Source organism: Agelaius tricolor, unplaced genomic scaffold, assembly GCF_023055355.1.
Source record: "Agelaius tricolor isolate 1412-34295 unplaced genomic scaffold, bAgeTri1.0.p SCAF_9, whole genome shotgun sequence".
NCBI classification, from domain to species: domain Eukaryota; kingdom Metazoa; phylum Chordata; class Aves; order Passeriformes; family Icteridae; genus Agelaius; species Agelaius tricolor.
In genome coordinates, this window is record NW_027269269.1 from 46,735,741 (window position 1) to 46,750,636 (window position 14,896).

The window sequence follows — 14,896 nt, forward strand, 5'->3', positions numbered from 1 at the left end:
GAACTAGTTTTTATTTTAGATAAATTTGCTGTTGTTTTTAGGATCAATTCCAGTAGGTGTGCAATAAGTAATAGTTACTTACTGCAGGAAATATTTTACATATAAATTTTCTTCATTAACTCTTTCCAAGATATAAAAAAGATGATTCTAGTTTGTGTGCTCACTAACATGATAAATTGTATTATAAGTGAAAAATTTCAATGCTATTTTTGATTCTTCATGTTTTAGATTAATGGGGATTCAAAGGTTGTTAAATCTTCTTGGTTTGGAAAGACAGGAGTCTGCTAAGGAAGGCAGGAGCCTCCCCTGAAACAGAGAATGCAAACCCTCCCCACCCCTCTGAATTGCTATAAATTTTAAATTAAGGGGCTCTCAGGCAAAAATATGGGAGCAGGAAATAACAGTTTTTTAAAAGGGAAAAGAAAAAAACAAAAATTAAAATAAACAATGCAGTACACTAGAACAACACTGACAGAGTCAGAATCCAACCTGACACCCTGTGGGGTGTTGGTAGCAGCCCAATTGGAAATGTGGCTGCAGTCCTCCTGAAGTATCAGGTGTGTTCTGTTGGAGAGAGGGGGATCTGTAGAGAAGGACGTTTCTTCCTCTGAAGATCCCGTGGAAGAAGAAGACAGCTGCCGTTTATCTGGGGAATCCTATGGAGAAAACTGTGCCAGTGTCTCAAAATCTTCTGGATTATATCTGGGTAGCAAAGCTTGGCTCCTCCCTCTGGATGGATTATCTCACAACGGGATGTTATAGTTCTTATCAGCCATGCAGTGACATTCCATAGTCTGTTATCAGCAATGTCCCCTCCCCAGGGAGGTGTGAATGTGGTCACTCAGAGAGATAAAGCAAACTGCCCACTTGACAAAGGTAATCTGCCATACAGATGGGTAATGGAAAACAACTTGCATTGCAATCTTCAACACTTCTGCATTCATTAGGTTTCCTCTAAGTGGAAAATTCTCACTGGCATTGCACTAATGAAGTACCCTTAAAGTCAGCTGGTATAAATTGTGAATGTGGCACATAATGACTTGACTCAAATACATCAAGAGGTTTAAATTCAGGGAAAAATTCCATAAGAGCCCTTTCTGTGTTTTTAATCAATTTAGTCCAAACCATTCTTTTCCCCCTTCAATTGCCAAGTTGCAGTTTAATTAAAAAGGATCAAATTTTGAAAATTTTTCCACAAATAGGGATTTCACACAAACAAGACAAGTCTTGTGATCCTCCTTTTTTCTTAGTAAAACTTATATTCACATTTATTTCTATCAAATAAAATTGGCAAAACACCAGCTCTGTGTTTCTTACTTTTTGAGCACGTGAGTTCACAAACAGTAGCTTTCTTTACCAGCCACCCCCACTATTTATACCCCCCAAAAAAAAAATCTGTGCAGATTGACTTGCTTCTAAAGCAAGGGCCAATTAATAAAACTGGAAAAAAGTAAAGATAGAGATCAGTAAATAATGTCATCCATAGAAAAAATGCTGCAGTTGTGGAAAAAAAAAAACCTGCTCAGAAATGTGATGTGTACTTGTAGTATAATGTGATGTTTGTCAGCACACATTTTTTACAGAGATGTTTATGACTAAATGCTGACATGTTGCCTAAGAGGAGCATCAAAATGATGAAGATAATGAAGAAAAGTGGATGCAGCCATTAGTTTTTATCCTATTTATGCCAGGAAAACTTGCATTTTCCTATGTAAAATGAGACCCAGGCTATGTCTACACCAGAGTCAGCAGCATGACTGCAGCAAAGGTGCCCTTACATGGAAAAATTGAAGATATTGAGCTCAGGTATTGGCAAGAGAAAAAGAAATAAAACAAACCACCACCACATAAATACACAGATAATTATCCTGAGTTCTGGCTGGAACCTCCTTGCTGATATCTGGACTGATTGGATTGATGCAGGACTTCAGTGTTTGCCATGTCCCATCAAAACCAGCAGGGCTACTTTAAATTAGAAGCCTGGCCTGAACTAGAAATAGCTTTTCAGTGCTAAATATTAAAATATTCTGACCAGGTGGCTTGGATTTAAATGCTGCAGCTCACTGCAAGAAAGTCAACTCAGCTGGAGGGCAGAGTCCAAGCATCAGGGCCTTAGGTTATCAGAACCAAAGCAGGTAAAAAAGGATATTCTGGGCTCATCCCACATGTAATTCCTTCTTCCTAGAACTGCAGAGGACAGAAAAACCCCACTGGAGCTGCACATGTGTCCCAGCAAAGAGATGAGAAGGAGATACAAGAGTCCTTACACAAGCTCTCAAATATTCTTGTGTGAAGGTCAGGCCTCCTCACAATAAATGGTCTTCTGATGTTTTCAAACCTGAATTTAAATATTTTACCCAATAGGGAAAAAAAAAAACAGCACAGCTTTACAGCAGAAGTCTGTTTATCAGCTTATAGACAGGCTCCATTTTCACTCACTCAAGTGAATTTCATCCACAGTTTTCTATCATACATATAAATCACTTAAGCCTGAAATGTTTTATAGGCCTGTACTTCTCCTCTAAGCAGATGATCCTGGAATGCAAATACAACGATTTGGGAATCCCTATATAAGACTGGTGATGAAAAATGATCTATCTCCTCACTTATTTGATTTTCCTGGGAATACTTCACCTCAAGGGAAAACTTAGCTATTCTCCTTTCTCCAAAATTCCTTCCAAATAAAAAAAAAAAATCAAAAGGAGTCTTTTTGAGAAGGGTGATAACCTCTCCTGGCCTCTTTCAGATTAATGTTTCCACCTGGAACGGAAGTAATATTCTTCCTGAAGAAAGACTTACCTGACATTCAGAATGAGAGCTTTCAAGTGGCCAGGAACTAAAATCCCACCATAAAATGACTGGGATACATGGCTGGAAAGAATAAGTGCCCCTGTTTACATAAACAGACTTGAACTACCAGCAGGTTTTTTCAATTAATACTGTCACTTTGCCAAACACTCATGAAATTTGGCAGAAAACCTTGATTCACCAATCCCATGTGAAATCTGTCCCTGGAAAACACAATGCATAATAACAGTTGTGGCAGAAAAAACGCTGAAGCACACATGGGTCTACAGGAATTTTCAGCACTGATCAAAGATAGCCAGAAGAAAAGAACGCAGAGGGAGTACAAACTGTTAAGAATATTAAGCTCAAAATGAGATTAATTTGTAGACCTGGTAAATTTAAAGTACCCTAAAGCAGAAAGAGCATGCAGAGACACTCTGCACTGAACTGGTATTTCTGCTTTATCCAACAGAAAAAACATCCTGCTTGTCCATCTCAGGAGTCTTCAGTTTTAAAGTTAGTGGGCAATGACCAATAACCCCAAACACCCACCCCAAAAAAGCAATTACCAAATGAAATGTTTAGCAAATGACTGCCTTCAACCAACATTTTGACAAGGAAAAGCAGTGCCAGAAGGATAAAAGGCCCAGACAAGTGTAGGATGACTGCAGTACACAAAACACCTCTATTATGTTCTGATAGCCAGAGCATTTTGCTCAAATAATGTTGAGAAAACAGAATTTAGCAAGTGACATCCAGCAAATACATAATCAGAGAATGCTTAAGCGGCTTGGGATTTGGAAGGCAGTTCCTTCAGGAATAAGTTAACTGTTTATGCAGTAGAGTTAAAAATATGTTAAGAAGAGGGTGTAGAATGACTTGCTAGATGTCTTCAATAATATTTCAGCAGGTACCACACAAATAGTTTTGTTAGTATTGGCAAAACTAAATAAACCCTGAGGAGAAGTATGATTGGAAAAAGCAAACCTTGTGGTGTAAAATAAACATGCATGTCAAAATCAAGTACCAAGCTCACTCAGATTCCTGACAGAAGTCTAGAGCAATGAATTGGCAGCCTCACTGTTTATACTGCTCTAACTCCTCTGTGACTTTAAAGGAAATTTCTTTTTTAGCTAATGCTGAGACCTTGAGGCAGGAAATCCTCCATCTTACTGACGTTCAGCTGTGGAAATGTGGCAGCTCATCCATTGTTTATCTCACCCCATCCTATATTCCAGCATCAAGGTGATAAAGGATAATTCACCAAAGCAAGATATTGTGGTTGATTTGGAATATTAAAGCACAAATAGGGGAAAAGACTTTGATCACAGAGATCAGAATACTAATTTAAAATTATCCTAGAGATATTAAAAAAATAACTCCCAATGAAGAGAAGCCGTGGGTTTATATGGCAGCCTGCAGAAACTAATCCACACCAAACCAGGAGAGACAACTGTGGAGAGGAGAAAATAACACATTCTTCCTATCAGCCTTAACAAAAGCTTAAAATATTTGAGACTTGACCTGATCCAGGTTTTCAAAAATCTCCTTCTGATGTCTGCTTCATGTTATTCAGATACTAATTACAGGCTTTGAAGGCTTTTGAGATGCTAGAGGGTTTCCTTTAAAAATGAGTTCAAATTCTAGGGATTTTACAATATCTTCTGAGAGTCCTGAATGAAGAGAAGTCTTAGATACAGAAATAAAATAGAAAATTGTGAAAGGTGAAGACTGTGTGAAGAGTAGAGTGTTTCCACTGCCTTCAGTAGAACTAGATTTAGAGAAATCAGAGAAAGGAAGGGGAAAAAATCCCAAAATCAGGCAAGCTGCCTTCCCATCTCCTGCTGTGCAGGCAGGCAAAGCCCAGTGTGACAAATAGCATCCTTCCTAACACAGTTATTATGTTGGGTAGGTGACTCACTCTCCCTTCTAAATCATACCAGTAATGACAGTAGGAATTATTGACTATACCACATTTGCTGAGACTTACTTGGATGTCAATAGTATTGAAAGGAAATGAAAGAAAGATCTTCTTGTAGCCCTTCATGGTTGTGAGGGATTTTTCTGATTTAAAATTACATATGGCTGTGGTAGGGTTTGCATCCAGGATGTGGTTTAGAAGTGTCTGGAAATCTAAATTAAAAAGGCAGCCTAAGAGCACCCAGCAAAAATTGGGCACATTAAAAGTACTACAAGTTCAACAGAATGAATTTCTCCTCGTTAGTGTTATTGACTTCTCCTACCAATAAAATCTGCCTGCCTTGCATGAATATGATTTACATTCAGAAAGTTCTGATTAGATGTGTATCTCGTGTTCTCCACTAAGTTACAATTTCTCTAACACATTTCATGGCTGCTGTGAAGAGATTCATCGTGGCTATTGGACAACAGTGGAAATTGCTGCATAAAGATTACATTAATCGTGAAATCATCAGGCATTAATTCCATCAGCTGCTCAAGAGGCCAATATTTCTCCTTTGTGATTAGGGAAGGACAGTGAAGGTTGCCAGGCTTATCAGAAAGTCAAAAAACAAACTGGGGCTAGAATTTGAGGACTATGTCAGTTGGAAACTTCCACAGGATTCAATAATGACAGTTATATAAAAATCTGCATATCCCAGAGTCCTGACAAAAAAACAGAGCAGTAAACACTCCATCTGCCCTCGTTGTATCATCTACATAAGGACTGATGAAGTTTCTCAGTGATGCCTGCTTTTTAACTGAGCTTCTCTGAATTTTTTTCCCCTACATTGAAATACTAGAGAAATCCAGCAGAAATTAATGTATCCTTTAAGTGTATCAACACAGGAACGCTTTCCCAGCAAATGCAGAAGGCTCATTTCTTAAAGGAACAATTTACTGGTTACCATTATGCCTCTCCATTGTTGCCTGGCTTTTTTATATATTAAAAACATTTTGAGATAGGAGAAGACTGCCTTAAACTACAAACATACTTTCTTTCTTGTCTTCTTGGTGTCTTTAAATGAAGTCCTAACATGAGCTCAGTAGAAGTTTCAGTATTGAGTGAAATAAATGCAGTTTATATGCATCATAATGCCAAAGGCTCATCTGGAAGACAGAACAATTTTTTTCACTCAAAACCATCTTTTTGATCCACATGGGTAATGCTCCAAGTGTTATGTTAAGCAACCATTATTCTAAGAGAGCTAGCATTAAGAATCCTGAGCTTAAACTGTCACTTCTTGAGGCAGATTTATGGCTTATGACAGTAATTGCTCACACCAAAGGAGCGAGCTGGTGCTCCATCCAAGCACAAAGAGATATTGCCATTAGATGAGGGTAGGGATCTGATAACGCCTGGGGTTTACAACTAGAAAATTACCTCTTATTTAAATTTTTTAAAATCCCCAGCACACTGTTCACAAACAGGCACTTGTTCATGTAAATAAACATAAATGTTTGCATTTTTGTTCAGCTTTGGTTTTTCTAAAGTGACTTGAATCACAGCATGGCACACTTGTTCCTCTGTATTTGACTTCGTGTTGCTTTAAATGAACTGCTAAAATCTTTGGGTATTTAAGGTAGTTTGTGCTCATTTTAAGGGCTAAAAAGGAAAAGTGAACGTAAAAGCAAGGCAAAGTAAAACATCTGTGAGAAGGAGGGTAAATCTTGTGCCCATAAATTGCTGCTATGGGATCTTTGGAAAAGGCAAGGACGAACTTTGTGCACCCAGAAAGTCAAGCTTGAAATTTTAATACGGACTTCTAAAAAAGAAAAAATAGAAAGGCTTCCTGATTATGAAACTACATGTTAAAAAAATATAAAACTCCCATCTCCATCTCTCTCTCAATTTTAAAGATCTTTTCTTAATATTGCAATATGTCCTCCCTCAGAAAACTGAATCAGCAAAAAATAAAACAGCTTTATAAAGTCTACTGTCTGCTATGTTTTTCCAGGTTCTGCTCTGCCAGTAAATCCAAGCATGATCTGAATGGTAAGAGCAAGTTTATGGACAGTGAATAATAGCATGACATAGCTAATTAATGCTATTTCAGTCCAGACTCTTTAAACAATCAGGCCTAATTGTGCTAAACAATGTGATGGGTTTTTATGGACAGCAGTGAATGAGCAAACCCAATGAATATTTAAAGCAAAATCCAGAGTAATTTATGCTTTATGGGTATAACAAACTCAGCCCAGTACCTTCATTACTTACATCTCCTGTTGGTTGTGCTTTCTTTCCTAAAAATACCCCACAAAACCAACAACACCTTCACTCTTAAAGAAACAAACTCAAAAAAACTCCACAAACTCTCCCACCAAACATTATGCCTTGTTTGGACAGATTTTCTGTCACTGAGTTAAAAACAAAGAAAATAAATGTATGCCATTGATAGTTTAGAACAGCTCAGCTGCTGAAGGTGCAGGGATGCTTCCTGGATATTTATGCCTCTGTTAGGCATAAAAATGAATCTGGGTAGGTTCTTCCTTATCATGTTGTGGCTAATCTTGATATGGTGGACAAAATAAGTCCCTGTGTTCTGATGAGTCTCAGACATGATCAGACTCCTGGGGGTGTTTTAAATAAAGAGAAATCAAAATAATCAAAACTGATCATCTGCAAGAAGTCCTGTTTCATTTTGTTTACATCAAGGCAAAGAGCCAATCCTTCTGTACTCCAAAGATTCCTTGGGACTGGGGAAAGGTGTGAAGAGAGAGAAAGAGCAAGGACACAGCTGAAAGGTACAGAGCAACCAAAAGCAGTTTTGTTGAACTCATACCCCCTGTGAATTCCTCATTTTTCCTCCTGCCAAACCCTCCAAGCTCCACCACTACAGCAGCAGATCATGAGTGTTCATCTTCCAACACCAACATTTAATTTCTTCCCATTTGGCTTTGAAATCACTTAAAGATGTGTGATGGTGCCAGCCCAACCTTCTGCACAGGCGCAAGACATTGTGACTCTCACCTGGTATTGGCTCATGCTCACCAGGCAGAGCCCACCTTCTCCTTCCCAAAGTCAAGGGAAGTGTTGGACAATCAAAAATATGGAACAGAATTAATAAATAACTTTATATTAGGAAAGGAGCTATTGCTGAGTAGTGCTAAATATCAGATTTGAAATTGACATGTGGTAGAAAATGACATGGATATGTCTATCTGAAGCTATGAACAGATAAACCATTAAAGGACGCAAAAGTCCTACAAAACTATTTTATTGCCCTAAGAGATTTATCCAATATTTAAAGAGACTTATTACCTTTCTCTGCTTTACTTTCTTTTTAGTCAGTCAGTTTAAGCACAAATCTAGTTAAATGCACATTTCATCTTCATTATATCAAGATAAAGCTGGTAGTAATTGTCCTTCCAATCAAACCACATAACAGAGCACTGCAGGATTGCTCTTCTGCAATATTCAGGTTGGCCAGTAATTTATGTCACTTTTGGTACTTGGGTTCTTCTCCATAATGAGGTTTTTAAGTGTCCTACCTGACGTTTACATTCCTAACGAGATTTCCACACCTCTGCTGGGGTCCACAAAGACCAATATTAATAGCTCAAGCTGTTTTACTGGATTAAAAAAAGTTAGAATTTACTTTTACATTACAGCCAAGCATAATAGCCCTTTCGAGTTCAAATACACTCAACAGACATAAGTATTAAAGTGCTTCACAATTAAATACATTTAACTTGCCCACAGTAGAAAACCACTGTTTTTCCCTACAAGAAATAAAAAAAAAAAAAATCTTCTCACCTCAGGTATTCCTGGCCTTTCTTTTCCTCCCACTTGGTTTTCTCCCTTATTTGTTCTCCTAAGCTCCAGAGGTGGAAGAAGGGAGAGTTATTCCTGCTGGTACTTAGCAAAACCAGGATGGGTTATATTTTTGGGAAGCAGGGAAGGAAACCCAGGCTGGCTGTTAAATCTGGAGGAGGAGAGTTCAGAGATATCCACACTGCTGTGTGCAGGGGTGAGGTTAGAGGTGGATCAAAACTATTCGGAAGGGAAAAAGGTGAACCAGCCCTAAGGTGTGTCTGCCTCCTCTCCTGCCTTTTCACACACCAGAAACTCCCCTTCTGTTTCAAGGTGTCTGTGAAGAAGATGCTGCTGAGCGTTCAGCCAGAAATGGGAAATGCTCTGTGCTGTTTCCTGCCTGAGAGAGTTTTGTTTGCTTGTTTTGAAGAGACCAGAAAGGTGTGATGACTGTTCTGGTTTGTTGTCATATATAGTACAAGAGTTCTATTATCTTTAAATTGCAAGGGTTCTATGTTGCTAGAGCTTCATACCTCTTTGATGTTTCTTACAGGCAGCTCCACCAGGCACTGACTCTTCCTTGTCCTCACAGCAGCCAACTAGCTCCAGGTCCTCCCAATCCACTCTTTTATAACACTCTTCTTATTGGCTACAGGTGTGGCCTGCTAACATCAGGCCTGTTCCCAATCTCTAATAATTAACCCAGCTGCAACTCTTTAGGGGGTAAGATTGCTTTCCATACTACCTCTATTTACTTATATTCTATTCCCCTACACTGGTTACCTGAGTGCTGAATGAGCAAATGCCCAGGGAGGGGTCCTGCATTCTCTGCAGTGTTTGGTCACTTAATAGCATGGAGGGGCTTAAATTTTTTTATTTGATTACACTTCAGTCAGTAACAAGTGGTTTTAAAGCACAGGAGTTCAGACTCCCCTAATTAACTGATTTTTCAATCATCATGCTGGAAGTATATTTTAACACCGTACCCCTTAACTATAATTTAAATATTTTTAAGTTACCTTGTGTTTACTACAGGATAAAATACTTAATACTGAGTGTAACACTAGTGTAGAGAAATCACTGAAATCTTACCAAGGCCACAATTCATGTCCACAGGTTGTATAAATGAGGAAATTTTTCTTATAGTAGCCTCCAAAATCAGCTTAAACAGGGAGATGCACTGTCTGGTTTAGCAGCCTTGGATTTGAGGTACACAAAATATTTTTACCTGATGATATCACTTATAAGCACGTTCTGACATGTCTAATAAATAAATACACATTAGCAGAGTAATCATCGCCCTGTGTTATAATTTCTCACCTCTAAGAAATTAATGTGCATAATTTCTTTCTGTTTACATGCAATATTGGAATGGCACAACAGCTGAAGCAAATGTAACATATTTTCTGAGTGCCAGCCAGGGGCTGGGTGCTTTCTGCAATATTAAGTATCAATCCTTCATCAGGATAAAAAGCAACAAATATTTTTTTTCCTCATGGTAGAATTGATTTTTGCAAATGGAGCCTGGTTCAAGTGGTGTAATCATCTTTCCTCCTTTTTGCAGTTGCTCAATGCACAACCTCATCCATTCAGTCACAATCAATTGGGTGATAAAGTATTTCCCTCATCAGTGAAAAAGGAGAGCTTGTACCTTGTGTACTCAATATCAGTCATTTGTTTAATTGGCTAATAAGAGATTATTCCTCCTACAAAACCAATCTGCAGTAACTCCTTCATCTTTAAAAAGTACAGCAGGTCTGCTCCAGGCCATTATATATTGTATATTATTATATATTATATTATTATATATTTACACTATTTCTATAGTATAAAATTTCTGAATGCTTAGCCCTTAAATTTAATTGTACAACTCTATATCAAAATGATGTCTTTGTACAGGACCTTGCTGAGAAAATTGAAGAGCGCACAAGAAAAACTTTCATAACGCAGGTAGAAAATATACATTTCTGTAGCTAAAAGGAAGACTAAAAAATTAGGAATTCCCCAGCCTAATTTAAGAAGAATCCATTTTTATGGAATAATTTTTTTCTGTCTCTCTAAATTATGGCAAATATCTTGTTTATGCAGAGATTTTGAAGAAAACATTTCTCATCCATAGGATGATGGGATGGTTTGTTTTGGAGTTTTTTCAGCAGGTTTTGTAAACAATTATTTATTATTTGAGGCTGAAATGTTCAACAATGTTGTCATAGAGAGTTTCATTGAGGTTATGGATAGATCTAACTTGCAATTTTTAAGCATTTGCTATTTCTTTGCAAATTGTGTCTCGTGTTGTTGCTTCATTTCCCCCTTTCTCATTTCCTGAGAGGTTTCAAGATTGTTTTAGAGCTTGGGGTATGACAAATAGTACTGGTGAGAATGAGCTTCCTGCCAAAACTCATGGAACATCACTCACACAAACTCCTAATTACTAAAACTTTAAAAATTATTTATCAATTTATTTTTGGGAGGACACTGTGCAGCAGGTGATCTGTTTGCATGGCTGAAGCAGGTATGGAAGCAGCTAATCTTGGCTAAAAATAGCTCTTATTGTCCTCTAGGTGCTGACTCCTCCGTGCACACTAAACACAAATCTGAATTGGAGCTGCTTTGATGACAATGCAGATGCACAGTCAGCTACGTCTCATTGATTTTTGGGGAGGTGGGTGGAATGCACATCACATTTCCTTCAGCCATCCCCAAAACAATTGATCCAGGCTCCATTTTTCACCAGATCACTGAGTGTTAATTCAATTTGATGGGCACAGCAGGCAATAATACATCCTACAAGGAACATACTTTCAGTGGTGTACAAAGTACACCCTTTTCATCCAGACAGGGTTTTGATGCAGATCAAAAGAATTTTTACATCAAACTATTTCTGGCTGTCTCTCACTAAATCAGCATGGTTTTCCTTTTGCTTTTTTTGTACTTTTTTTCAGGAGAATCTAGAAAATAGAACAACACAAACTACCAGCACCACAGGCAGGCCACTTTTTACACATACTACAAATTTCTGTACTGAAAAAGCTCTGGATAAATTCATTGTAGATAAAAGTCAAATAATATATTATCAAAGCAGAAGATTAAAAAAATATATACTAAAAAAGCATTGTTTTCTACAGCACTGAAAATGCAGTACAGGAGATGCTCCAAGAGGGAATAAACTGGATTTGTGTCACTGTAGTCCTGAGGAAGTAAAAGGGGAAAAACAGAAATTGATTAAATATTAGATAGCAATTAAATATGGAGGTAACAGTTGGCCATGCAAATTGATAGAAATTTTTCTCTGGGTATTATTAAATTGCCAATTTTAAAAAATGGAGCCTTTGGAACAAAGCTGAGCAGGCAGAAAGCTGTTGTTTTAAGCAGTGGTTTCTATTGACATGAACTTTGAGGAACTACCATCATCTCCATAAGGCAGATAAACCAGATACAAGTAATAAGGTGTTATTCTTTCTTAGTAAAAAAAGATATAAAATAAAATTTTCATAACTTGAATATGAAGATCCAAAGAAGAAAAACAAAAAACATGAATCTTTGCCAGCTATTATCTTATTTCTGTTTTCAGAAGAAAAATAAAAACTTTTGGGGAACAAAAGGAAGAAATAGGAAATGGAACAAAATGTCATCTTTGGGAGCCCATGTGCTAGATTAAGTGAAGTTACCTTGACTAAATGGAAAAATCAACTTCATATTGGTCTAGGGATATGACCTTTGGACTCCTAATGAGAACTAGTGAAATAATGAAGTATTTCCAGATAAATTCTTGCTGCTATAATCTGAGAAAAAGGAAGGTAAAAAGAGTACAGGGGGATTTTGCAAGTGATCAAGTGCACATACAATTAGTAGCTCATCAGGGGTTGTTAAAGACATGATTAAAGGACAGCCAATTTACTAAAGACTTAAGAGGTTAATGGTGAAGAAAAAATAAAGTGACAATATCCTCCCTTCCTCCCCTCTCTCCTTTGATTGTGATAAATGTATGCTTTCCACACATCCATGAGCACAAGATTGCAGATTTTCCCTGGGAATTTAAATAAGCACTCTTCCTTAGAGGACATGCAGAAATTTAGTTGGGGAAAAAACAATAAGGTGGGGATGGTGGTGGTATAATACAGTGGAGAAAGGAGACGTTTAAAATTTTTAGAAACCCAAAGCATTTTTAAAAAGTAAATGAATAATCTCTACACACATTGTGATGTTGAAGGTGGATAAACTAAAAGTGAGAGTAAAAATTCACTTTGCCCAAATGTGGGAAAGGTTAGCCATGCTTTGTCTATGCTATTCCCTATTCCATACACTAGAGAAAATGTGAGTTAGGGTGCATTTTAAGAGGATTTTTACTCAATAGATGAATTTTAGTGCCTTTTAGGCCATCCTGAGATTGATGACCTTTTCCAAAGGGCAAAAATGGAAGCAGAGCCTTTCTGATAGTGAATTCTCCTTCTTGCATATTTGAAATAATGCAGAAAGTCTTCAGTCTATCTCCAGACCACCCAGATTTGCCTGAGCAGTCTCAGGACACTGTCTGTAGTCCCAACTGTGTTATTTATTTTAAACATGAACCTTACTTCAGCTCATACTCTGAATAGTGAGGGAAGGAATAAGGAGGAGAAATGCAATTTATTGCAAATAGGATGAGATCTTTGCAAATATTGAGGTTTAGGAGATTTTATTCCACACAACACAAATCCCTAGAGGAGGACAGACTGAAGAGTCAGAGTTTTATTTAAGGAAGGCTCAGAATGGCCCTGGAGTTGTTTTTTCATCCCCTTCTCCCTTTCCCTCTCCAGCAATGCAAGGAAGATTTTGGACCACAGGGCTGGTATGGATTTGAGACATCTCCCTTGAAAAGATGATGCTTTTAGGAACTTTTAGGAGAGTTGAGCACTCCAAAGTAAACTACACAGACTGAATTACATGGCTGTCTAATCTAGAACTAGCTATAGGAAAAAACCCATCGTTTGCTTCTGTTTTTCAAGCTGAAAGCCAAGGCAAAGCAAAGTTTTAACGCAAAAAATACTTGTAAATCCTTTAATTGGCTTTGTAAAGCCACACCAAAATCTGTTGTCACAGCAGTGAGGTAAATTTGTAGCATACATCTCTGCTAAACACTGCTAATCTCAGTAACCTCAGGACAGAGGCAGACATCAAGCAAACCTGCTCAGATGCATCAGGGAGCAGCATTTCAGTCAGCTGTGAGAAAACTTGAATATTCTTCCATTTACAAAGCTACAAAGGCAAATTTGGTACACACAATGAAGTGAAGATTGAGATTTCATAGTGAAATTTCTCACTCCTCAGCCAATGAAGGAGGGAGGAGTGAAGAAGTTTATAAGATTTTGTTTTTCATTACCCTACTCTGCCTTGATTGGTAAAAAATTAACTCATTTCCCCAAATCAAGGCTGTTTTGCCCATGATGGTGAGTGATCTCTCATGATCCTTATACATGATCCACAAGCATTTTGTGATATTTTCTCTCCCTGTCCATCGGAGGAGGGAAGTGGCAGCTTGGCTTTGGTGGGCACTTGGTGCCCAGACAGGGCCAACACTCCACAAATAGCTAATTATTAGATTTAACCTGGATAAAACTCAAATAAATCATAGTCCTGGGAAGAACTGGGTTCATCTTGGGGGAGCATTCAGCTTTTGGAGGTGGTTACAGTGATGACAAAGAGCTTTCTGAGAACAGCTGCAGCCTCTCTCTGAAGCATGCCCAAGTGTTACTCCCATCACTTCCCTGACACTTAAGGGAAAATATTACCAATAGTGAGGTGACCTAAGGTCTAATCCTGCATGATTCTGACTCCATAATGTCCCTGTGATGATTACTGGGGAGTTAATTCTCTGCTGTCCTATTAAAACCCCATAAGCCACCTAAGAGGGTCAGAGAGCATCTGGGGTGCTCCTTTAACTGCTATCATAAAATCAGAGGCTGAGTTTACAGAGGATGGTCACCATGAAAAGAGGCTCTCTGGATACAATTTCACACATTTTGTCCATGCCCTGAGGGTAGCCCCACCACAAGGAGATAAAGAAGCAATTGGGATTTGGATGAAGGTCAGCAATACCCAGAGAAGAGCCAAAGAAATTAATCTAATGATAACTACATTAAAACATAAAACAGTTTATTTCCACACTACAATAAGCTCAGCTCAGGTGATCCTAAGCCTGTATTTCTTGAGTTTATTTCTCTCAAAAAATGAGGCAACTCAGTCTTCAAAGAAATTTTTCCTTAAAATACAAGCATGTGATTTTTTTACAATTTTTTTTTACCTCGAAGCACTTTGAATATTCATTTCAATGTACTAATAGCCAAGATCTGTGGTAAACAGAGCTTTTGTTATTTTTCTGTGCAAACGAAGATTCTATCTGCATTTAGTGAATGAAAT